This window comes from Lissotriton helveticus, chromosome 3_1, assembly GCF_964261635.1.
Source record: "Lissotriton helveticus chromosome 3_1, aLisHel1.1, whole genome shotgun sequence".
NCBI lineage: Eukaryota > Metazoa > Chordata > Amphibia > Caudata > Salamandridae > Lissotriton > Lissotriton helveticus.
The window spans coordinates 319300419-319323954 of record NC_136061.1 but is presented as its reverse complement, the minus strand read 5'-3'; the positions used below and the strand labels follow the sequence as shown (position 1 = coordinate 319323954).

Below are 23536 nucleotides of genomic sequence, written 5' to 3'. Positions count from 1 at the left end.
AGGTTTCATACCGTTCTAGCTGGAGTCAGTGGTTTATCCATGGGGGTGAGTCTGAACTCAGACGGCAAGAGACCCATCATTTTGGCCGTGGAGCAGTATACTATCTTCGTTTCATCTCCATTAAATTGTAGGGAGTTATTCCTGAGCCAGTTAGAGGCGTGATACATGCACTCCTGGAATTTGTCTATGGATACTGCTTGATTTCCTTCCAGGGAAAACGCCAATTGTGTGTCATCCGCGTATTTGACTAGATCGATTCCAAAGGATTTAATCATTGGGATCAGATGGCGCAGATAGATATTGAATAGAATAGGGCTTATTGCAGAGCCCTGTGGCACCCCATGTCGCACAGGGGTCTTTGGAGATGTGAACAGATGGTTACCACCTGTTGTCTGCCGTCAAATATGATTGCAGCCACTTCAGTGCCTGTCCTATCACGCTTATGTTCTCTAGTCTTTTCAGCAGTATATTGTGATTCACCGTGTCGAATGTGGCCGACATATCCAGTAGCACTAATACGGACAGATTAACAGTGTCGGCTCGCATTCTCAGGTTGTCAAGTACTGTCACTAGAGCTGTTTCAGTTCCATGCCCTGGTCGAAACCCGAATTGGTCCTTATCTAGCAGCTGAGTTTCTTCTAGATATAAGGAGATGGATTTACTTACTGCCCTCTCCAGAATTTTTACTGGGTATTGCAGGAGAGAGATTGGTATGAAACTCATTGGACTTTTAGGCTCAAGAGACTGTTTCTTGAGCAGCGGGGTCACCACTGCCTGCTTCCACACTTCTTGAACAGTTCTCTTTTCCATTGACTGGCAGCAGATCTGCCGCAGCCAAGGGAATAGTTCTAGCCGAAACTCTTTACATATCCCATGCAGAAGAGGATCCAAAGGGGAGCCCGAGGATATGTTTTTTGTTTCAGATCTGTTTTATTTTTCCAGGCGTAAGCACATAAAAAAGGTCCACTTGATACACAGCATTAAGCCTGCAAGCCTATGCAGGGCTGGTCGCGTAAATGGGTGTTTCACTGGTGACATAAGGAATCAACACAGGACGCAGGTTTGTACACAGCATTTCGCCTACAACCGCTGGGGGGCCGGCCGCGTCACATGGTGTATAATGCAATGCCCTCTGGGCATGTATGTTATAAAGCAAGACCTCTGAGATCTACTCCTGTAGCGAATGGGCAACAGGCCCAAAGTCAACAGTCAGCCCAAGACAGGCCCAATAACCTTAAGAGTAGCGGGCAAGAGAGAGAAGAAAGAAAAGGAAAAGAGAAGGAAGTAGAAGGGAGAAGACAGCACAGCAAGATTAGGAGTGGCGTGTGCGGAGGGTGGGGAGAGGGGGAACGGCCCGGCCCGGCACCAATGGCGGCAGGGTCCCAGTGCAAGGGGGTGACTACAGGAGCAATCTACCAGGGTCAGGTGGAACAGTAGAATCCTCAAAGAGGTGCAGCGTCCTGACCTTGGTAGGCATGTGGCGCGCATGCTCAACTGCACAGAGATATTTAATCAGAGGTTGCCAGACAGCCTTTAAACGTGTATCGTGCGCTTGCAGCCGCGCCGTGAAGGGCTCTATAGTGATGACATGCATAAACGCACAAACCAGGCTGCGACTGGGGGGCTTCGGTTTTTTCCAGTACAAGGCTATAAGCTGTTTGGCCGCCCCTAGCATATGGAGCGCCAGAGTCCAGACGCTCCGAGGGAGTGCCTTCAGGCTAGCAGGTTTGGTGCCTAAGATTGTGCTCGTGGCTTCAGGCAGAGGGAACCCCAGTACCCCCTTAAGGTGGCTAAGGACCTCTTTCCAGAATAGGGTCAACGATCAACACGCCCACCAACCATGTATGAAGTCCCCAGATGCAGACAAGCACCTCCAACACAGAGGAGAGGATGTAGGAAACATCTTATGTAGGCGCTGGGGTGTATAATACCATTGAGTCATGAGTTTATAGGCATTTTCCCGCTGTGGAATGCTGCAATAGATTTTGGGGATACCCTGCCATAATCGGCACCACTGCGAGAGCGCAATGTCCGCATTTGACGTCGACTGCCATTGGTGTTGATACGGGTGAGAGGGTGGTGCAGTGGATGCTGCTGGATCTGGTAGATCAGAGATATCAGCCCCTTTGATTCACCAAAAGAGCGGGCCAGCCGTTCGAAGGGGGTGAAGGTGCATGTTGCCGCCTGCTGCATCCCCCTCTCGGACACCCACTGCCGCTGCTGGGCATATTGCAATCTCGCTTCCGGTGGGACGCAAAACTCCTCCCTACATTGGGCAAAGGTCTTGAGTGCACCCCCTCATATAAATCACAGATCACCCTGCAGTCTCTTTCTGTCCATTTGGTAAAGGCGCGTGTGCGATGAGCCGGTGGGAAGAGCGGATTCCCCTCTAGAGGGGTATGGGGTGAGGGAAATGTCGTGAGGCCTCTGCGCTCGGCTACTTTAACCATCCCTTCTCACTGTCCGTCACCCCCCATTCCACCGCAAAACGAAGGTGTGAGGCCCAGTAGTAATCCACAACGTTGTGGCAGGCCGCCCCCCCCCCCTATCTTGTGGTGTCATAAGAAGCTTTTGAGAGAAACAAGGTTGTTTCTCGCCCCAAATAAAGGTAATGAGGTCGCGTTGTAGGCCTCGTATGTAATGTAGCGGAATAGGTGTGGGGAGGCATTGAAATAGATATAGAATGTTAGGGAGGATCGACATCTTGATGGCATTGGTTCTACCCAGCCACGACAACACCAGGGGCCTCCACCTCCGTAGGTCTTCATGGACCGCCTTCCGACACTCCCGCCAGTTTACTTGTGTCCATGTGTCTAAAGAGGGAGTCAACTGGAGGCCGAGGTAGCGAATGTGATGGGAGGCCCATTGATACGGCACAAGTTTCTCCAGGAGGGGAATTTCCTCCTTCGGAATGGTGAGATTGAGGGCCCAGGACTTGTTGTTGTTAATCTTGAAGCCAGAGGCCCGCTCTAAAAGGCACAGCACTGAATGCAGTGCCGGGAGGGACACTGGGGAAGCGTTAAGGTGAGGATAAGATCACCAGCAAACAGCGCCACCTTGTTCTCACGTCCTCCAAGGGGGATACCATGGATATCAGGCGCCTGTCGGATCAGCTCCGCTAGGGGTTCTACTACAAGGGCAAACAACAAGGGTGAAAGGTGGCACCCCTGCCTCGTACCCCTGTGGATGGAGAAAGGTGCAGTGAGTTGCCCATTGACCCGAATTCTGGCCTGCGGGGCGAGATATGATGCCATGACCCTAGTGATCATATTCTGACCTAGCCCGGCCTTTTGCAAAACCGCCCGAAGAAAAGTCCAATCCACCCGGTCGAATCCGTTCTCTGCATCTAGCGACAGGAGGCAGGCCGGTATATTCCAGTGGTGCGCACATTATCCGTCCCCTGCCGATTGCGGATGAAGCCAACCTGATCTGGCTCTACTAGTACCGGCATGTGGGGATCCAGGTGTTTTGCTAGCAGTTTAGTTCAAATTTTTAGGTCCGTATTTAACAAGGCTGTGGGTCGGTAGGACGCACAGAGCGTGGGATCCTTCCCGGTCTTCGGGGTAGGTGCTATCTCCTCCATACCCATGTCGGACGACGGTCTTTCTGTATCAGTGAGAGTTATACAGTCACAAAAGGTGGGGCTGAAGCTGCGACTGGAACATGAGATAGAAGGACAGGGGCAGGCCATTTGGTACCGGCGTCTTCCCAAGAGGGAGATCCCTTACGGCTGATGTCACCTCATCCTCGGTGATGGGTCCCTCAAGGGTCTTTGCATAATGAGGGTGTATCGGCGTCCCCGTATATCTACTCAAAATGTCCGCCACCATGTCCGGGGATGGTGTCTCCGCCTTGTATAATGCAGTATAGTAGGCCCGGAATGCTTCGCACTTGTCCCTCTCCGAGGTAACCCTCGTCCCGTCTGTCAGCTGAATATTGGCTATATGAGCTTTGGCCGCATGTGCCCTCAGTCGCCTCACCAGTAGCCTGCCCACCTTATCCCCCCCCTCGAAATACCGCTGTTTCAATGCCAACAAAGATTTTGCAGCCCTGTTGGTACCCAAGAGCCGAAGCTGCCCCCGGAGGTTGGCAAGTCGCCGCCTAGACGCCAGTAAAGTGTGTTCCTGGTCCCGTTTCTCGGCCCGAGCCTCACGCGCCCGTGCAATCGAGAGAGTGGTAATGTGTCCCTGAATTATGGCATTGAAAGCATCCCACACCACGAGGGAGAGTGTCTTCGTGAGATCATTACTAGCAAAGTAAGAGTCAATGGCAGCCCGTATACTTTCCACGCCGGCTGAATCCCGGAAAATACTCTGCGGCAGGCACCACCTCACGTCCCGGGCGGGGCGAGCTGCCGGGTCCTGCAGGAACAGCTCAACATGAGCATGGTCAGAGAGCGATAGTTCAAGTTCAAGTTCAAGTTAAGAGATTTATATAGCGCGCTACATACCCATAGGGTCTCAAGGCGCTTGAGGAAGGGTGGGGAATTACTTGTCGAATATCCAAGTTTTAAGTTGCTTTCTGAATTCTAGGTGGTTCTGAGAAAGGCGAAGGTGAGTGGGAAGTGAGTTCCAGGTTTTAACTGCTAGGTAGGAGAAGGAACTACCTCCCATGGTGGTTTTGTTGATGCGAGGTACAGTGGCAAGGGCTTGGTTGGAGGATCGTAGCTGACGTGAGGGGGTGTAGAAGGACAGTCGTGTGTTGAGGCATTCGGGTCCAAGTTCGTAAAGTGCTTTGTGTGCGTGGGTTAGGAGGCGGAAAGTAATCCTCTTATTTATGGGGAGCCAGTGGAGGTTTCTCAGGTGACCAGAGATGTTTCTTTTACGCGGGATGTCTAGTATGAGCCTGGCTGAAGCGTTCTGGATGCGTTGGAGTTTTTTCTGGAGTTTTGCGGTGGTACCGGCGTATAGGGTGTTTCCGTAGTCCAGGCGGCTCGTGACCAGTGCGTGGGTGACCGTTTTTCTAGTTCCGGTGGGGATCCAGCTAAATGTTTTTTTGAGCATGCGAAGAATGTTGAAGCAAGATGATGAGACAGCGTTGACTTGTCTGGTCATCGAGAGTGAGGAGTCCAGGATGACGCCCAGGTTCCGTGCGTGGTCCGTCGGGATGGGTGCTTTTCCAAGGGCCTCTGGCCACCAAGAGTCATCCCAGGCGGAGGGGGAGGTGCCTAAGATGAGGACTTCTGTTTTGTCTGAGTTCAGTTTCAGACGGCTGTGCTTCATCCACTCGGCTACTTCTTTCATTCCTTCGTGTAAGTTGGTTTTGGCGGTGTTAGGGTCTTTGACGAGTGAGAGGATCAGTTGAGTGTCGTCAGCGTAGGAGACGATGTTGAGATTGTGTTGGCGAGCGATGGCCGCCAGGGGGCTCATGTAGACGTTGAAGAGGGTGGGGCTGAGTGACGATCCTTGTGGCACGCCGCAGATGACTTCGGAGGCCTCTGACTTAAATGGTGGGAGGCGGACTCTCTGGGTTCTTCCGACGTTTCTGAGGCGCTGTAGAAGGGTGCTATGACAGACTGTGTCGAAGGCAGCGGAGAGGTCGAGGAGGATGAGGGCGACTGTGTCTCCATTGTCCAGTAGAGTTCGAATGTCGTCTGTTGCTGCGATAAGTGCGGTCTCAGTGCTGTGTTTGGCTCGGAAGCCGGACTGTGAGGAGTCGAGGGATTTGTTGGTTTCAAGGAAGGTGGCGAGCTGGTTGTTGACAGCTTTCTCGATGACTTTGGCTGGGAATGGAAGAAGCGAGATGGGGCGGTAGTTTTTGAGTTTGGTGGGGTCAGCTGTGGGTTTTTTCAGAAGGGCGCTGAGTTCTGCGTGTTTCCAGCTTTCCGGGAAGGTGGCGGAGTTGAGGGAGCAGTTGATGACATCTCGGAGGTGTGGTGCTATGATGGAGTCTGCTTTGTTGAAGATGTGGTGCGGGCATGGGTCAGTTGGGGAACCTGAGTGGATGGAGTTCATCAGGTGGATGGTGTCCTCAGTGGAGATTGGGTTCCAGTCGTTAAGGATGTTCAAGGGGGGTGAGGGTCCTGCAGAAGGTTGGGTGGGTTGGTCTCCGGGTCGGTTGTCGAAGCTGTTGTGGATGTCTGCGATTTTGTTGTGGAAGAAGGAAGCTAGGGAGTCGCAGAGGGCTTGGGAGGGGGTGATGTCGTTGGAGTTGGCTGATGGGTTGGTAAATTCTTTGACGATGTTGAATAATTCCTTGCTGTTGTGGGCGTTGTTATCTAGTCAGTCTTTGAATGCGGCTTTCTTGGCAGACCGGATTAGTTGGTGGTGTATGCGGGTGGCGTTTTTGAAGGCGTCCCTGGTGCTGGTGTTTGGGTCTTTTTTTCCAGGCCTTCTCGAGGGAGCGACAGAGTTTCTTCGATTTCTTAAGATTATCGTTGAACCAAGGGGCGTTTTTGCTGCCTAGTTTGATTTGACGTGCTAGGATGTCGGCGCTGTTGGATAGCCATTGGGTGAGGTTAATGGCTGCTTGGTCGGGGTTTGAGGAGTGGGCGGGGGGTTTGGACGAAGCGATGAGGAGATCTGGTCGATGGTGATTTTGTTCCAGTTTCTTCGCAGGGTGGGTTGAGGATGGTTGTGGATTGTGGTCTTATTGTAGATAAAGTGAACGCAGCTGTGGTCTGTCCAGTGAAGAGCTGTGGTGTGACTGAATGAGACATGTTTGCTGGAGGTGAAGATGGGGTCGAGTGTATGACCTGCGATGTGGGTGGGGGTAGTGACAAGTTGTTTGAGTCCGAGGTTGGCGAGATTGTCCAGAAGGGTGGTGGTGCTGCTGTCATTGCTCTTTTCCAGGTGGAAATTGAGGTCTCCCAATAGAATGTAGTCCTCGGAGGGGAGGGCGTGTGGGGTGATAAAGTCTGTGATGTCGTCACTGAATTGTGCACGGGGTCCTGGAGGCCGGTAGAGGAGGGTGCCTCTGAGTGTGGTCTTGGGGTCGGTGTGGATCTGGAAGTGGAGGTGTTCGGCGCTGGCAAGGTTGACGTCTGAGCTGGTTGAGATGTGGATGGAGTTCTTATGGACGATAGCGATGCCTCCTCCTGTTTGCTTGACGCGGTCCTTACGGATGATCTTGTATCCTTCCGGGATAGCAATGGTGATGTCTGGGGCTGAAGAGGCGTTCATCCATGTTTCTGTTAGGAAGGCGACGTCCGGTGAGATGGTGTCTAGTAGATTACAGAGGTCGATGGCGTGTCTGTGGACCGAGCGGGTGTTGAGCAGGACGCATTTAAGGTGGTTGGTGTCAAATCTCTGTTTGGTGTTAGTGGATGGGGAGTTGGTTTTGGTGCCGTCGAACTTGCAGGAGTTGCAAGAGAAGGGTCCATGGGTGTGTCCAGGAGCGGCTTGGACGCAGTTGGGGGAACGGCCGGGGTTAAGGGCTTGGAGGGTGGTGGCATCGTAAGTGATGCGAGTGGGCTGGGCATTGCGGGGATCAGGGGGTCTGGCGCTGGGCGCGTGCCAGGCGCGGACGGGCGTAGACGGGCTTACCTTTGGCGCACCTTTGGCGCACCTTTGGCGCACCTTTGGCGCACCTTTGGCGCCCCTTTGGCGCACCTTTGGCGCACCTTTGGCGCACCTTCGGCGCGGCCGTAGCGCGTGGACGCTGCGCGTTGGTGCATCTGTCATAAGTGGAGAGGTGGAGGGGGCGGAGCGTGGGAGGGGCAGCTGGGAGGCGGGAGCGAGGTCGAGGGAGGGCTCGGGTCAACCAGGAAAATGGCCGCAACAACAACAACAAGGAGCAATGGGGCGCTATGAGGTCCAAAATATGTTACAGATACTGTTGTGGTGGGAGCGGGTTCGAGCGCGGAGACAGGGCAAATAGTGACGCAGTCTCGAATAAAACACAGTCAATATTATCACAGGTAATGCACAGCAAATGTAAAACAATGCACAGTCAGCCAAAGCGCTATGATAATATTTAAACAAACGTGCGCGCTAGCTGAAAGGCAGATGCAGAGGTCAGCGCTACAGTCAGCCAAAGCGCTATGATGATATTTAAACAAACGTGTGCGCTAGCTGAAAGGCAGATGCAGAGGTCAGCGCTACGATACCACAGGTGAAGGGTGAGGGAGGAAGAGAGGGGAGGTACCACTCGCGTTGTAGGCAAGATGGACATATCAGATCAGATCGATATATCAGAGATGGATGCTCCGAGCATGTCTCTTATCAGAGCATGCAAAATAAATAGATAATCGATACGGGAGTACGAGCGGTGAACATGGGAATAGAACGAGTAATCCCTCAACCCCGGGGAATGGTAACGCCACGTGTCCAACAGCCCCAAGTCTGTTATCTACGTGCGTAGTGCTGATGACATAGCCCCCATTCCACTGAATGAAGTCTCACTGCGATCCACTTCCGGGTGCCATACTAAATTAACCAACCCCCCCCCCAGTATCAGCGAGGAGGCGCCTCCCAATCCCCACACTTACTCTAAAAAAGCGCCCATCCCTGCTCCCAAAGGGTTTAGCTTCCCCCCGCCTGATGCCATTCCTGCACAATATCGCCACACCCGCCGTTTTGGTATCTAGGGCGGCCCAAAATTGGAGGGGGTGTTTAGGGTGTGCCATGCGCCTCACATCAGCTTGCAAGAGATGAGTTTCCTGTAAAAGTATGATGTCGGGGCTATGCTGGAGGAGATAACGCCACGTTTGTCTCCGTTTGTTGGGGGAATTTAGGCCCTTGACGTTAAGCGTTGAGACTTTCAAGGGGCTAGGCAGGTTCGCAGTCATGTTAAAGTCCAAATGGGGCCAGCCCATGCCCCCCCACCCAGCCCCCTCAGAAGCATATAGGCGCAGGGGAGCCCAACCACCCCAACCCGCACAAAGCGCCGCAGCCGCAGGACCACCCCACCCGACGCACTCAGAAAAGGGGAAGAAATAAGAGAAAGAAACCAGTAAGAAGCAGAAAGAGAGAGAGGAAAGGCAAGAAACTTACAGGTGACCAACCGGGCCACACAGCAGTGGAGACCAACTACGGCCAACGGGGCCATACTATTCTCTCCCCTTCACAGGGCATCCTACACCCAAGGGTTCGGATACACTCAGAGATGTCACTCCCTCAGGAACAGTTGGGGGTAGGTTTGCAGTCGACCTCAAGGTCATCTAGTGGGAAGGTCTCAGCGTTCCCTACCCCACTGGTTGGGAGTGGAGGTGTAAAGGAAGGTAGCGTAACCATCAGCAATCCCAGGGAGAAGAGTACATTCCAGCAAGTGCGTGTTTCCTGGTCCATTGCAGGTATCTGCTCAACCTATCATGGAGTCGAGGGGCGCGAGGCGGGTTCTTCGCGATCCCCTTCGAGGGATCGAATATACCCAATGATGTCCTGTTTGGCCTGCGAGACAGATTGCTCATCCATGGGTGGGGAAAGTCGATGGCGATGGACAGTGGTCCAAGATGGCTTGGCTGGCACCCGCTCCGGGCGGAAAGGGCTGGTCGGCGGCAACGGCAATCGAAGCAGCTTTGCCGCCTCTGTGTAGGACTGGATCACCCTGTGCTTGGACTCCCATTGGGAAATGAGGGCAAAAGGGTGGCCCCACTGGTAGGAGATGCCCATGGTCCGCAGCTTCTCGGTCACAGCCTTGAAAGCCCGGCGTTGTTGCAGGGTGTTGGATGCCAAGTCCTGGAAGATCTGTATCTTGTGCCCCTCGTAGCTGAGATCTGGATTACTATGTGCCGCCCTGAAGATAGCCTCCTTCTCTGTAAAAAAGTGGTCCCTTGTTAAGATATCTGGGAGGAGCCCTGGCCTCCCCGCAGGTCCGGAGACCCGGTGGACTCGATCCAAAGCCGGCGGAGAAGCGTCTTCGTCACCCCAGACCTCATGTAGGAGTTGCGCCACATAGGTCAGGATGTCCTTCCCCTCTTCACCGAGAGGGACCCCCCGAATGGGGAGGTTGTTCCGGCGGCTCTGGTTCTCCAAATCCTCCTGCTTTACTTGCAGCTCTGTTTTGCTCCTCTAACAATTGCTCCTGGTCTTCCGTGTGGGCGTCCACTGTCTTTTCCAGCCCATCCACCCGATCTTCTAGATCAGTAACCTCTTTTCAGAGTTCCCGCACACAAGAGTGGACCTCGAAGCGTAGGGAGCCAATTTCCATTTTGAATTCGGACATAAAAGCGATCATGAATGCCTGGGTCCCTGGCGGCCTGCGGTGTCACCTCAGTAGGAGTCGACTGTAGGAGAGTAGGGTTTGCTTTCTATGGTTATCCGCACTTTTTGCTGTGATTCTCTGGTTTTTCGAATTTAGTGTGGCTGTAGACCTGCTAATCAGGCCCACAGCCCAGCTGTTCTCTCTCTAAATTGATACCATGTACTTTAGGTACATACCAGATTGGTTACTGGGTCACCCTTGTGATCCCCTGTATAGTGTACCATAGGTCCCCAGGGCATAGTTGCACCTTAGGCGTACCAGGGGCTGCAGCATGTATTGTGCCACCCCTGGTTTGCCTTCCAAACTGACACCACAGGTCTGTTCACACAGCCTGGGTAAGGTGGTGTAATCACCCTTTACTTAGATATAGTATACCTATATCTATATATACATATAGACACATATACACCTATAAGTCACTCCTATGGCAGGCCTTAACAATCCTGGAGGCAGAGTGCTTGGTTGTATGTGAGAGGGTGTCCTAGCATGAGCTGAGCCCCTCTGCAGCTTTCTGAACCATCTCCTTATAGCTGTTCTATGATATAGTCATACCATATACTCTTAAGTGCATTATAATACTCGCAGTTAATGCTAACTTTGGTTTGGCTTTATCAAAACATGTTGTGCAAGGTGTCAAACACTTGGGAATACTACATCCCAACCCCCCGCCAGTCCTGGCGGCGGGGGTAGAATTCCACCCTTCTAGAGGGAAAAGACATGTAGTTACTGGTTTACCTGGTTAAAGTCCCCTATTTCTATACTCTCCCGAAGACACATAAGGGTATCCTCCCTCCTCCAGGAAGACCAATAGTTTCAGGCTTGGGTTCATTACTTGAACCCTTGTCTAAGTATTGTGACTTCTTCCTCAGACCCGTAATTGAGACAACAAGTACATACATTAAGGATACTAAAAGCCTACTGGCAATGCTGGAATCCATTGAGCTACCTGCGGAACCGTGCTTGTTGGCTACATTGGACATCGAGAGTTTGTACACTTGTATACCTCAGGAGGCAACCATCGATGTGATCTCCCAAACTCTTGAGGCCTCCCCTTGGGATTACAACACCTCGAAATCATTTGTTGTGGATTGTGCCAGATTGGCCCTCAAACGAAACTTCTTCCAGTACGAGAATACCCTCTTTTTGCAAGCAACTGGGACGTCTATGGACAGTACATTTGCCCCTAGCGTGGCAGGGTTGTATGTGTTCAATTTTGAGACCATCCACATTTTACCATCGTCTAATCCGTACTTTGCCCATATAATTTTATGGCAAAGATACATAGACGACGTGCTACTCATTTGGAAGGGGGACGAGGGATCACTTAGTTCCTTTTTCACTTGGGTAAAGGAGCGTGACCCACACTTGAAATTTACATATGGTTTTCATCACTCCGAGGTAGTGTTCCTGGATGTGACTATTCAACGCATGGGTAACCAACTAAAGACTAAAACCTACTCGAAACCCACTACAAAAAACAATCTGCTGCATTACACAAGTTTTCATCCCCAACCGCTTTGGGAGAATTTACCATTCGGACAATACCTCCGTATTAGGAGGAATTGTAGTGCTGTGGCAGATTTTAAGGCACAATCAGACCAGTTGACAGTTAAACTTCAAGATAGAGGATATCCATTGCATCTCTTGGCTAAGAGCTACAAAAGGGCCCGCAATCAGAACCGCGAGTCTCTTTTGGAGGATCATCCTAAGAATATCATGGATAATGTCCCTCTGACCTGTGTTATCACCTTTAATACAGCCTCTAATAAGGTGAGTCGCAGTATTAAGAAACATTGGCGAATTTTGACGTCTAATACCTTGAAATGGGACAAACCTTTGTTTTCTTACAAGAGAGCCAGGAGCCTCAAAGATTCCTTGGTACACACTCGCCCGCAAAAATTACCACCAAATCCCAGCAGTGTTCTCAAGGCATGGGGACTTCCTCCAGTATTGGGTCATTAACCATGTGGTAGTTGTAGTGTGTGCCCTTTCACGACTAGCTCTAAAACTCTGGTCCTCGAGCCGGGTAAAATATGGGAGCAGCGAGACCACACCAATTGTAATACGAACAACGTGGTGTATCTGATAACCTGCCCATGTGGTCTCAGATACGTGGGAATGACCAAGAGGATGGTCAAACTCCGTATAGGTGAACACAGGAGTAGTATTAGGTGTGGCAAGACTAACACCAAAATGACCACACATTTTGTAGAGAACAGACATTCCCCAGATCAGATTACCTGGACTGTGATTAAACATGTACAAGGTGGGACAGAGAAAAGACTGTTTGAAAAGGAACAGAGGTGGATACATCGCCTTTCAACACATATTGGGGGCCTTAATGATGATATTCCGTGGGGCAGCATTCTGAGATAAATTGCCCTTTCTATCATCTTCTGATATGATATTCTCTGTCATTCTGTGACAAAAACCTCCACATCCGAGGGTTTCTCAGCAAGGTTGGAAATGCCTGAATTTTAAGACAGGTGCATATCACACCTTGTGATCTTATGTTAATAAAACTGTGGATAAGTGTGGTAATAACAACCACCACCATGTAACTAGACAAATGATAGTTTTCGGGTTCAATCTGTACCGTAAGAACCGATTCCCCACTGATAGGTATAAGATGCTCTCTGTGTATGACCCTACCGAGAGCGATATACATGTTTACTACATCAGTTTTGGTGGTGTAATTATAGCCTAAATTCAGAATTATTGATATGTTGCCTGGATACCAACTATCCACTATTAGCACGGACAGAGTTACCATTTTGCCCGGGTGGATACAGCCTAATAAAGTTCTTCCGAAAAAAAAGCTCTTTCCATATGTCGTAGGTAGGCGGTCTAGTGCTTGCCTCTGTTTACCGGAAGTGAGTATTGAAGCCCAGCGATACGATTACTATTCGTGGTGGGTTCCGGATAACATGCAACTGAGTGCATTATTGACTGGAATTAGAACTTCATTTCCATTTTTGTCTATCGAATTATTGACGTTTTGACACCAAAACAGGCGTTTTGATGAAACAGAATGGCCAGTCATGTGATTCGGCAGACAGCACGTGACCCGGAACTTCTAGTGAAATAACGTGGCGCGCATAGCGCTGGTAAGATCCGGACGGCAGTGACCTTAACCTTAGGTCTATGGCGGCGAGTCGCTGAGCCTGAAGTAAGTCTATAGATTAGTTTGACGAAGTGCGAGGAGGGTGAGGGTCTTAATTCATTTCGGCCCCGTTTCTTCACACTCGTTTTTACGTCTTTGTTTCACCCCTACTTAGTGAGAGCACAGCGCGAAGAAGTTGCCGCACTGCCGTTCCATGTGGTGATTCAGAACTACGAGTTATGTGAGTCAGCTTCCTTCCTATCTAGTCTAAGAGATTCAGGTCTCTACGGGTCCCATGTCTCCTATTTATGAGCACGGGTCCCAGTTTTACTACGGGTTCATTCATTCTTTTTGTTATTATTCAGGCAGAACCTTGATGTACTACCCATGCGATTTGCAACTACGTACTCAGGGAAATTGGCTTACAATGTACAATAATTTTGTTATTTTGTATCTCGACATACTACCGAGAATTCTAATCATGTAGTACTCGTTTTGTAATTCATCCGAGTCAATGACATCTAAGTTGGAATTACAGACTTAGTAATTATTGAGGTTCTAACCCAAGGGAGGCGGAAATGGTATTAGTATGTATAACGTTTTGATTTCTATGCATTTCTTCATAGGTAATGTCTCCAGACAAATTGCAGGAGTACTGACTACGGCTAAACCGTGAGTTATACAAGGCACAAATCAGATGTTGCTTTTTTGTCCCTTTTTTCACATTTGTCTCCACGGAGTGGACACACCTTAGAGAGTGTGGACCCCAGGGGACTTTTTTTCACAACGGTCCTGAAGAAAGCTGAGCAAATAGCAATATACAGCAGAAACATGTCGACCTTCTGATATCTGGACACTGTGGTTCTATTACCAAACCACGGCGTGTCCCCACTGTTTTTAATACGATCGGCTGGTCCATTAATAAAGTTTATTTTGGGCATAGCCGTGACCTTTTAAAATGCACACTCACCAGGAACACTTTTTGTTTTGTAAGTAAAATTCTACACAATTTTTCCTGCTCCGCTGCAACTGCAGGCGTCGCAGCACGCAGGAGGGGATAGTCGGTCCCTCCTGCGGGAACCCTATGATGAAGCATGTCACCTCTAGGGTGAGTGAGGGTTCTTTTAAGAAATAATTATTTTTCTTAATAACATTATCTCTTGGTTGTCCTTTTCTCATTTCAAAATTATACTAAATCAAGTACACTAATTCACTACACTTTATTATAGTTTTGTTTAGTAGGGATATTGTCACTTGTACACCTTTCGTATCCTATTAGGTGCTCTCGTGTTGTTGAAATATAAAGTTAAACAGAGCCTCAGCATCGCAAAATGGATGCTGCTGCCACAGACACGAGTCTGACCTCCTGATGCAGGACGAAACTCCGGCAAGGGGGGCCTGAACAATTGGTTTCCTGTCCAGGGAGGTGCCAGCACCTTCCCAGACAGGCTTTTGTGTATTTGGGCAGCGAGAGCTGCATTCAGTGAATGCTTTCCAGACACTGCCTGGGGCACACTAGGTGCTCCATGCATTTCTCAGTTCAAACCGGTTGCTGGGGCACTCTGCCCCAGCTCTGGCGTGAAACTGTACAAAGGGAAAGGGGTGTAACACCCCCTTCCCAGGTCCACCCAAAGGAGGGACCTTAAGGGTCGTCCAGCCCCTAAAATCAGTATAAGTATAGGAGCTGTGTCCCTAGGACTTTAGATTACCCTGGACGAAACTTTGAAACATAAATCCTGGACCTTCGACATTCCATTTCGACTGGAAGACGGAAGACATCTCCCTTGTGGTCAAGGAGTGACCACCCTGTTCAAACAGGCACCAACATCAACTTTGCATTTTCGAGGCTCCTGATGGATCCTGAAGAAACTGCGACACAGGACACTGACTTCCAGACATCTCTGACCCCGACCTTCGATCCCAGAAAAGCTGAGACCCGTGGCAGACACGAGAGGCGTGGGACCAGAGCTCCTGGACATCCTGCATTTGGATAACTGCATCGACTCCCGAGTTATCTCGCAGTTGTGCATTGGGGTACGAAAAGCCCCAGCCCCGAGCACCATTTGCACCGGAACTCAGGCCTCCATACTTCACGAGTGTCCCGTGGGGCCCGCTCTTGCATTTCAGCTCGACGCATCTCGCCGGTTCCTAGTCCGTTGGCTAGTGAGCCCCCTGAAGACTTCCTTTTACATCTAACTTACTTTCCTGGTTGCTCCAGGCTTACTCCAACTTCCCTTCAAAGGAGAATTTCCTCAGACCTTGCTGGTCTGCACTGAAGCCAATCTCAACATCCTGCGTGGGTTGCATTTACCAAGGCTTGTTGGGTCCAGTCCAGATACCAACACCGCAGTCAACTAGATCCTTCGTGGGACAGCTCGAATCCAGCTCCTGGTCGTCGTCGACGCCTCCTGGTCCTCGTGGCTGAAGAGAAAAACTTCACATCTTCACCTGAAATTACCCGACATCTGGTGGCATCTTCCTATCGCCGCCCTGGTCACTGGCAAGTGACCCAGACTCTGTCCCTTCTGCTTTCAGGTTATACAGATCTTCGATCCACCCTTGGATTCACCTGGACACTTTTCCTCTGGTCGCCTGCAGCACTTCTTTGCAGCTCTCCATTGAAAATGATGACGGAACTCGACACGAAAAGACACCTATACACCGGGCTTCCCAGGGTGAGGTAACACGAGTACTCCGGTGCTCCCATGGGTCTTGACTCTCGAAGTGTCCTAGTTCAAAAGGGTTCCATCGTAGTCCATCTGGAAGTGTCCTTAAATTGTATATTTGTAATTTCTACGTTTCCCATAGAAAGTCAAGGTAACCCGCGGCTGTGTTTAGACACTGCACGCGTCTCCCGTGGGCCTCCTACTTCCTAAACTTTGGTTGTTTAGAGTAGCCCCAGTGATTCCACAGGCCCCAGGCCTGCTTTCTAATTCTCTCGTGGTTCTTATACCACTATTTTAGTATATGGTTTGTGAGGCCCCTAGGGCATAACTTATACTGTGCAACGTATCGTATATTAACTCAGTGACTTGTATTGTATTTTTACCTCTGACCTCATAAAGAGTGCAGAGGGGTTGTGTTTAGAATAAATGCATATATATTTGATATATACCTTGTGTGATGTCCTGTCAGTTGGTACTCAAGGGATTATAATTGGTAAAACAACTTGCTTAATACGCTCTCTGAAGTCTTAACCTGATGACTGCTGGTCCATGCTACCACTAGGATAGCTTTCTATAAGGTTGACTTTACAACCACCATCAATAAGGGTCGATTAGACTGGTGCAAGGTGCCCACAAGAACTAGTGGAAATCAGATGCCAGGCTAACTTCTCACACTGACGACCCCGCTTTGCCCCACATTGCCACCACAGAGTTGTCCCTGGGGGCCGCAGCCGGGTCGGCCTTGCCCCCCCTGGAATGCGTCATCGCCAGCTCCGGAGCGTTTCGTTAACAGCCAGGCAGCGCGCTCCCTGGAAGACAGTTGTAGAGTACCTAGAGAAGTCCACCTCCCAAACCGTGCCGCTGTGATTCCTCTCCTGCAATGTACAAGATTTCCACAGGGGTGTAGAGTGCATAAGGGCCACCTCCCAGCTCCCAACCTGCCAGGACGTGAGTTACGCTTCGCTGGAGGCCACTACCCGTCCACCCTCTCGACAACTGGGCCTATGGGCAGATTGCTGCAGGTGCTGAAATTCCCACCACCCCGTGTCAGTGAAGTCGAATGACCGCTTCTGGTTTGTCTGCCACTCCAAGCCAATCTGCACATACCACTCTTACCCCCCTCCCCCTGCGGCAGGCAATCTGGAAGCTCTCTAGAGCCAAGAACACACTCAGACCAGCCAGCACCCCGTGCCACCCAGCTGCGCCTCGCTACCTCTCCCCTGCCGTGGCACAGTTGCCCTGGTCTCCCCCTCCACCTCCCTAAGCAATGTGGTGCGTCTTCCTGACCTATTTAATGCTGGGGCGAGCCGCCCAATGTTCCCAGTCCGCCCCGTTTAGCAGTCCCGAAATGGCACAATGCACTCCTCGTGCGATGTGTCCCTTCCCCTGACACTGGGGGCAGAGGCGCTGCAGGTGGCACAGGCTCCCCAGGTGCAGCGGGGCACAGGAGCCAAAGTCTTAGGGCCGCTCAGCGGGATGAGGTTCAAAATAAAGGAAGTGCGCTCATACTGCCTCTTCCCTCATAGGCCGCTCCCAACCTCAGCCGCACCGCACTTGGCATGATAGCCCCAATGGGCAAAATCCGCTCTCCCTCCTCTCCTCCAGCCAGCGCGGGGTAGTGTTCAAGCCACTGCAGCGTTCATGCTAGCCGCCTAATGTCTCCAGGCCGCCCCGCTCGACAGCCTCAAAATGGCGGCAGGTACTCCCAGTGCAAGGCTCCCCCCTCCACCCCACCCGCCGTCGTCCAGCAGCCGGGCAGCAGCAGACGCCCACCGAGTCTCTCCAAACCCCCCCAAGCAGGGGCAGGGGTGCGGGGGGCGGGGCAGAGGCTTCGGATTTGGCACAGGTCTCCCGGGGCAGCATCGCACGTAGCCCAGTGTCCCCAGGCCGCCTAGCCTTGCCGATCACCTGCAGTCCCCAGTCTCAGTGGATCAACACCTGCTGTGGGCCCCGATGAATCCAGGAGACTGGGTCCGCAACCCATTCGATCAGGAGCCTTGCCGCCGATACCCTTCAGGCAAGCTCTGCAGGGCAGATTCTGTCCAGCCGCTCCGACATCTCCTCAGTCAGCTCCGACGCGGGCCCTGCCGATGGAACCCCCAAGAGGCCGATGGCTCGTCTGCTGCAGCCCCCTCCAGTCGCCTACGGGCAATAGCTCCGTTGCACCCGTCACCACCGCTCTGCTCGGCCCTCCACGCTCTGGGGCCAGGGGGTCACCAGGCCTCAGGGGGTCACCTCCAAAGACCTCACACGATGGCAGCCCGTTCTACCAGGCCGTCACCTCCCGGCTGCACTCCACGCTGCAAGCCACTGCCAGGCGCCACACTCTCTCTCTCCACTTTTCGCCCTGGTCACCCCGAGCAGCACTCTCACCCGGGGTGGCAGCCTTCACTCCCAAGCGAGCGCCGGAGGGGAGACCCCACCAGGCCTCTCAGTCTTCACCCGCCTCCGCAGGTGCAAGCTCCGTCGCCGCGGTCCCCCGGGATGCCACCGGCCCGATCTCTGCTGCCGCCTCCCAGCTTCCACGAGATACGGCGTCGCTCCCCGGCTCAGGGCCACAGGCGTCGCTCCCCGGCTCAGGGCCACAGGGATCTCACGGGGCTGGCAAAATGCAGGGCGAAATGCAGGGCGGGCTCCGCCGGAGGTCCCACAAGATGGCATGCCACGCCTCCGACTTCCGTCCGCCTGGGAAATCACTGCGGGCTGAATGTCCATTTCTCAGCAGGTGCCCCTGGTCACTGCGGTCAGCATCCACCCTTAGGGTAGCAGTCACAGTACCCCAGCTCTGCTTTAATGGCAAATAATGGTGGCGGACTGCCGGAGCTCCCCAGAGACACGTCTCACCGCATCGTTGGCAAGACCACGCCCCCCCCTCCCGCCCCAGGATATGTTTTGAGCAAGGTTGTTAAATGTATCCTCAGTAAGAGTTTGAAAGCACTCTAGAGCAGGCGGCTGACGGCTAATAAATGTCTCTATATGTTGCTCTTCTGCTAATATCTTAGATGGTTTCTTTTCCTCATCCAGACTGCTGCTGTTGTTGGAGTTTAAACCCCCAACAATCTTATTAATCTTTTCATTAAAGTAGACAGCGCTATCATCTCAAAGTTTCTGCATCGCGTCCACCTTATTACCCATACATGCTGGATTGGATAGGTCCTTTATATTATTAAAGAGCATTTTTGTACCATTATGCGCCTGCAAGATGGTTATAGCATAGTACTCTGATTTGGACCTAGAGATAGCTTCTTTATATGAGGCCTGCAGCAATTTCAGCTCTTCTTTGTCTAATTCCACATACAACCTTCTCCGTTTCCTCTCGGCCTGTTTGCGTTTTTTCTGCATCAGTTTTAACTGTTCACTATACCAAGGGGCTGAGGGTTTCTTTCTGTTCTTCAGCCTTTTTGCTGGAGCAATCTGATCTAGGGTGCAGTTTATATGATCACAGTAAATTTGAGAGTTTTCTTCCACTGATTTACTAGAAGCAGATATATTCTGTTCTGTGAATGTCGGGTATTGTCTATTTTTTACTAGCGTAGCCCATTCTTTTCCCTTACGATAAGTTACTGACTGATTTGGATTATTGGCTAAACTGGGCAATGTTATCCAGAAATGGATTAAAAAGTGATCGGTCCAACATTGAGTTGCTCATAGGGAAGTCGCCTCTGTCTTGCTCCAGTTGGCAAACAGAAGATCCAGGGTTTGCCCGCCCTGATGAGTCAGCTGATGTACCAATTGGTGCAGATTAAGGCTCTCTCAGGTTTGCCGCAGATCTATGAGAGGGTGTCCTAGGTTCCCATTGTCCCAGAGATTAAAATCACCCAATATAATCATCCTAAAGTGTGTTAAGGTCAAGTTGGTGAGGGTGTCAATCAAAGCTTGATATTGGGTGTTTACTCCTGTTAACACTTTTCCCCTTGCCTCTTGCAGTGAACAGCCTAGTAGTACAATACTCTCGACATTGTCGACGTTTAGCGGGGTAAAATCCAACTTTTCTTTGAAGATCACCCCAACCCCCCTCCCCTCCCCAGCGGCCTGGGTTTGTGAAAGATTTTGTAACTTTCTGGGCATGCGAATCCTAGCTCCACAGTAGAGTCGTTACTAGTCCAGGTTTCAGTTAAAAACAAAGCATCTAGGTCAAGGCACTCTAGCACAGTTGACACCTCTTGATAGTGTTTCACTAAGTACCTGCTGTTGATCAGGCCACAGTTTAATCTACCTGGGGTCTGGTCGATTACATTAGTGTTGTCATTATTAGCCATAGCTTCTTGTGTCCCCCTCTGACCTATGTGGAGAAGTTGTTCCCTTGAATAGCATATTCTGGCGTGTCCCTGAGTGAAACTGGCGGTGTGGCTAGCGCTGAGCGTGATCGGAGTGCGAACGGGCGCAGATGGGCTTGCCTCTGGTGTACCATCGGCGCGCCCGCTGCGCGCTTGCATCACCCTTCCTAAATAGTGGAGCGTGTGCTGAGCGACCAACTAGCGCGCTGACCAAGATGGTGCTGACCAGACAATACGAGTGCTGGTAGGAAAATTCTCATTTGGCAACAAAATGCGAGATTTTAAAGTGCAAGTAAGTGAAGTTTTTTTTAAAAGTCTAAAAAAGTAGTCTCAGCAATGAAAATAGATAAACACAATCCCCCTGTTCCCTATGCCCCTCGTAGCAACAGCATACAAAATATAAAAAAATTGAAAAGGGTAAATGCTTTTAGACAGATAGCGTTAGGCTGGTAGTCTAAAGTGCTCTAGTATTGGGCTTCCTATGTGGGAATAGACAACTCAGAGTTGCTTTGGGAGTGCTTATGAAGCCAAGATCTCAGGGGGGCCTGGCTATCCCTGATTTTGAGACCTATTACCTGGCAGCACAGTTGCAGTGGTTCAACAGATGGATGGCAGGTAGGCTCAGAGGAAAGGAGGAGCTGAGACTTGGCTTCCCACCACTGAGACCACTATCCCAAATTGTACTAAAACTACCCATGCGAAGTAATACTCTCCCTCTGGAAGTACGAACAGCGTGGTTATGCTGGAATAGAAGTTTGAGGCGAGCGCAGGTTACATCTCCATACGCCCCAGAAATCCTGTTGCTGCTCTGCTAGGTGTTGCCTCATGGAGGAACCTGGCGGGAACTGGTAACTTGGGGAGAGAAGGGGCTTAAGACACTAGGGGACTTGTATGAGGAAGGTGCCATGATTCCATTCCAAAACCTCCAGGAGCAATTTGACTTACCCGGGGGAGACTTCCTTCTACATACAGCGCTTACTGCGGCCATACAAAAGCACTGTGGAGGGGGGTTGACTGAACCGCTGTTGTCAATGGGGTCCCAGTATGTGGTGACGGCGGCGAGGACATTTAAGGCTGTCACATGCTCATACAGGCTCATGACCCAGGAAATGACGCTCCCACTGACGGCACTGAGGCAAAAATGGGAGGTGGATCTTGGGGAGGACATCCCTGAAAAAACTTGGGGGGAATTGGTGGAAAAGGCACGAAAGGCACCAGGAATGCCAGATTCCAGCTAATAAACTTCTATGTTCTACACATAGTGTATCTTACCCCATCAAAGATTAATGAGTACTTCAAGACACAATCGGCGGCTTCTCCGCGTTGTAATAGGGATGGTGCAGACTTTTATCATATGTTCTGGAGCTGCCTACAGAGGGCGAATTGCTGGGGAGAGATCACAGAGGTACTGGCTGAAGTAACTGGTAGGGATATAGAGGCAACACCTAAGGTCTGTCTACTGCATTGGTATCCCCGCACAGCAAAAAACAAAATAGCGAGCACATTTTTGGATCTGGGGTTCTCTCCAGCTAAAATGGACTTTCTTATGCCCTGGAAGGCTAAAAAGGGCCCGAATATGACTAGATGACAGACGGAACTTGGTATATAGGCAGAATATGAGGGGAGAGCAAGAATGCAGGTAGCGAAAAGAGCTAGGAATGAGAGAACGGAGGAGACGGCGAGAGCATGGGAGATGCTGGTGATATGGCTGAAGAACATAGAGGACATGGAAGTTGAGGACCAAGTGGAGGATATCCCAGAGGCCTCAGGATAAAGTGTAAATATTGAAGCATGAAATGGGGCTGGCTTCCAAGTTATCTGATGTAAGGAACGGGTGCACCGGCGGTGGACCTCTGCGAGATGAACTGACCCCAAGATCTATGGTATGCCGCTGGGGAAGGCATGCCTGACTGCTCCGAGCAGTTGTTTATAGGGAAGTGTCACACCTGGGGGGGAGGGGAGGAGAGTGGGTGGGAGGAGGTGGAATGGGGTAACATGGGGTATTAAATTCACAAGCTAAATAGTGCCAAGCATGGACGGTTAGACCTATACGTCATTGCGTAAATGCAGGAGCTGGAGGGAGAGGGGACTCTGGTTAGCCGGGGTACTTTCAGTCAATTGAAGCATGTAGAGCACAGTGGACTCTAACTCCTGTGTTAATATTTCTGATGTCGAATTACGATACATGACTATGTATGTAAAATCAAAGTTTGTTTAAAAAAAAAAAAAAAAATACACCATGTGAGGCTTTCCTAGTCATTCTGAATGTGATGTACCTGATCAAGCACAACTTGGCTGTCCCTGTCTGATTACATACGTTTGTATCTACTCAGGTGACCTGAATAGACTTTGAGAACCTTTGAGTCTAATGTATTCGTATTATGAGAGAATCTTCAAATGTATTCTGTAGTAAAATGTTTCCCGTTTGTTCCCCATTAATGCACATCTTAGGAACCATCTTCTTGTGTAGTGGATGTATGAAATCCTTGTCTAAATTCTATAAAAGGACCTTAATTTTCACGGTCGAGAGTTCCCCTTTTCCCCACTTTAGAAGGCAAATCTATGCTAGATTTTCTACTCAACTTTACCAGGTTGTTTGTACTTATGATTTATACGTCTGTATGCTAACCTGATTGATGGTCCAGCTTCGGCATTTCTGATTTATATTCTTTAAGTAAACTTTTAAACTTTGGCCCATCTCAGTTATTCTTATTGACAATGTCACAGCTTTATTACAATGTGCAATTCTAAATAAACTAGAAAATGGTGGGTAGAGGAGGGCACCAGAGTCCGTACAGTGACTACACTGCTTCCGGTTCAATTAGTTGGCACACCTTGGCTAAGCAAACTGGGTTGTGCGCTGATAGCCATTACCATTGCCTGTCTCATACACGCAGTGTGCCAGATTTATTTGATTAGGTGTGTTAAGAACGCATTCAAGCCTTTCGTGATTACAGCCAAATAATGTATAATGAGTTAGTCTAATACAAGATGTGCCACACTTGGCAGGACTGACAGTGGGATTGAGGTTTTTTCTTTCCTGCACTCTACTGTACATTCACTTTCTTGGGTCAGTGGTTGATTGTTGGACTCCCCCACATTATCTTCAAGAGATGCTTGTGAATGCTCGCTCTTGTTAATTTGAGTCAAGTGAAGAAAAGGTTATATTTGGCCTAGTGTACAGAGCCATAGGATGGGCCCCAAACTTGAACCCCTATGGTTGTGGCACCTGCCTGCTCCGTGTTACCATGAACGGGGTCTGACACTCTCACACAGTATCTTTTTATTCTTTAATCGAGCCATTAAGTCCTGAATCCAATAATCACTGCTTGTATGGTGTCTTTCTT

The 23536-nt window shown here is 50.5% G+C and overlaps 1 protein-coding gene across 6 annotated transcripts in view; it reads left to right on the top strand.

The window, feature by feature from the left end:
* LOC144822411 (multidrug and toxin extrusion protein 2-like) overlaps positions 1 to 23536 on the top strand; it is an 877798-nt gene that overhangs the window by 198014 nt on the left and 656248 nt on the right. The window lies entirely within an intron of this gene.